Below are 3,051 nucleotides of genomic sequence, written 5' to 3'. Positions count from 1 at the left end.
GCAGGGCGGTCCGCACGGCAGATTTGGTGGGGAGGAGGCCGATGATGACGAGCAGGATGTCATCGGGGAGGCTGCTGATGAAGTCCAGGCTCGCCGGATGCGGTTTTGGCTCGAGCCGCCTCCGCTTGTTGACTACCTCGCCGTCCATCTCAACCGGCAGCGACGCCGGTGTACACGTGTGCTGGTGTGTGTTGTGTGCTGGGTGTGCGCGAGTGTGTCCTTCTGTGCATGTCGTCGCGCAGTGGTGAATTGTGCGCGAGTGCGTCCTTCGCGCGCAAGAAGTGTGTCCTCAAGACCTAAATGTGCCCTCAATTTACTAGCGTGCGGGGTGCTACCCCGAGTGGTTTCAACTTTGTTTACTTCACCGCGTGTTAGATGGGCCTCTAATTTACTTATTTTCACCCACTGCCACATGGGCCAGCACACGAAGATACAACGAGCTGACAAGGCAGCATGTGGATTGGTTGACTGGTCAACTAAACAATATACGGAGCTATATGCTGACACAGTGAGCGGATAATCCGTCAGTATAGAGAGTTTGAGTGAGAGGGGAGGCCCGTGAGAGATAGCAGTGAGAGAGAGAAAGAGCTACTCCCTACGTTCGATAATGTAGTTCCCACATTTTTTTAAAGTCAAACTTTGAAACTTTGACCATGTTTATAAAGAAATTACTTATATACAATACCAAAGATAAATGATAGTATGAAGTAAGTACATGTTGTGATGAATCTAATGATCGTTCCAGATGTAAATGTTTTTCTCCACATATACCTGGTCAAACTTTTCTGAGGTTTGACTTTTCAAAACATCCATATGCTTATGGACGTGATAGAGTCCCTAGAGAGAGAGAGAGTGAAAAAAATGTGTGTGCGTGTGTGAAAGAGACATGGACAACACACGATAAAAGTAGAGAAAAAGTGTGCGTGTCTTATGCAAACATATCACACATGCATCTTCGACAACGGAGGCAAGGTGAGGAGATAGTGTGTGGTTGTTTGGAACCGAGAGAGCAAGACCCCTAGCACGTGGCTAAGAGGGGTCTGACAAACAAGGGAGATAGGTTGAGAGAGACGTCCGGAGAAAATGCAAACATGGGGAGGAGAGAGTGTATGTTTGTCATAGAGAGATCCCCTGGAGATCGTGATGGGATTACATGGGTGGGAGATCGAGTGACAAGGTGTGTGCGCGATAGAAGATGCCCCGAGAGATATCCAGATAGACGTATGGATGGAAGGAGACAATACGTGTGTTCCTGATGGCTAGTAAGAGATAATCATACTTAGGAGGGGGGAGTGCTTGCGCCTATGATGGAGTGAGGGATTATGGTACTTAGGAGGGTGCGTGTCACATGGAAAGAGAACAAGGGCGGAGAGTGTTGGATGGGTCTATATGTATAGCGCAAGCGAGACATGTGTATGTGTGAACCAGGGAGATATAAGGTCAGTTTGGCTTGCGTCCTCAGCATCTTTTGCCTGGCCTGGGATTGTGGCTGGATTTCATGCACGCTTGTTTGGTTGCTACCATGTGAAAAAGAAAGCCCGCCTGGCCTGGGTTCCCTTGCACTTTAATTAGCCTGGCTGGACTCCAGACACTGCAAGTAGCCTGGCCCAGGCGACCGATTTTGAACACCTGGCCGTGCTTGGTCGTCCGACCACGAGGCTAACAGCAACATGGATGGATATTAGCATTAAATAATTGCTGCATGGATTGATTGATGGGACATTGATGCTTTGCCTGGCCCAGGCATGAACCAAACGCTTCAGCACCACACAAGCCTGGCCAGGCAGAAATATTTTACATCTCACGTCCATAGCAGGCAGTACTGGCCATCAAGGCATGAGGGTCAGGTCATGAACCAAACTGACCAATAAAGTTTGAGAGAGATTGAGGAGCCCCGATAAGGCTGAGTGGTGCGTCACATAGCTGAGAGGGGGAAAGAGATATTCCATCTGCTCGATAATGCAGTGCATGTAAATTTTTTAGAAGTCAAACTTTAGAAACTTTGATCAGGTTTACGCAAATGTTATTTATATCTACAATACCAAAGATACATCATACAAAACTACATCTCATGGTGAATCTAATGGTATATGTTTGCCGTACTAGATGTAATTGTTTTTCTCCATGTACATGGTCAAACTTTGTGATGTTTGACTTTTCAATAAATCTATATGCTATGGACCGCGGAGAGTGCCTAAGTCGAGATGGATCAAGTGCGTGTGAAGGAGAATGAGTAAGTGTGCAAAAAGAGTATGTGTGTGAAAGAGAAAGTGACAACAAACGATAAATTAGAGAGAGTGTGTGTTTTTTCGTTTCTCGTGCGAAGATATCAAGCATGCATCTCCGAGATGGAAAAGTGAGGCGAGGAGATACACAAAGATAGCTAGTGTGTGATTGTTTGCAACGGAGAGAGACACCCCTGTAGCACATGTCTAATAGAGGTCTAGCCAACAAGGAACAAAGGTCGAGAGGGACACATGGATGGCATGGACGCATGGGGAGGGAGAGAGGGTGTGTTTGTGATAGAGAGATCCCCTCGAGATCGTGAGGGGACTATATGGGTGGGAGATCGAGGGAGTGTGTGCGCGATAGAAAGATGCCCTGAGAGAAATCGAGATAGACCATGCACATGTTTGTGATGGAGACTAAGATTAGCTAGTCATATACATATAGGGGGGACTGCGTGTGCCTACAATTGAGTGAGAGACCATCGTACTTGTCTAGCTAGGCATGATATTGTGTGTGTGTGTGTGTGTCCGTGTGAGATGGAGAGAGAATGAGGGAGAGAGATAGAGTTTTAGATGGGCCTATCGAGTGCGAGTGAGATATGCATGTGTTATGTGTGACCCAGGTGGATGGAGAGTTTAAGAGAGGGGGGGAGAGCTCTGAGACGACAGAGTGGTGCGTGAGAGAGTTACGGGCAAAGAGCCAAGGAATTTGTGTGCGTACGATGAGTGCACCCAAGATATGTAGCTTGGACTAGCTAGAGTATCATACATAGTGTGGGAGAGAGACCTATAGATGGTGTATATATGCATGCGAACTAGAAAG

The sequence above is a fragment of the Triticum dicoccoides genome, chromosome 5B (assembly GCF_002162155.2).
Source record: "Triticum dicoccoides isolate Atlit2015 ecotype Zavitan chromosome 5B, WEW_v2.0, whole genome shotgun sequence".
Taxonomy (NCBI): domain Eukaryota; kingdom Viridiplantae; phylum Streptophyta; class Magnoliopsida; order Poales; family Poaceae; genus Triticum; species Triticum dicoccoides.
The sequence above is the reverse complement of the archived record's forward strand: the minus strand, read 5'-3'. Positions refer to the sequence as shown.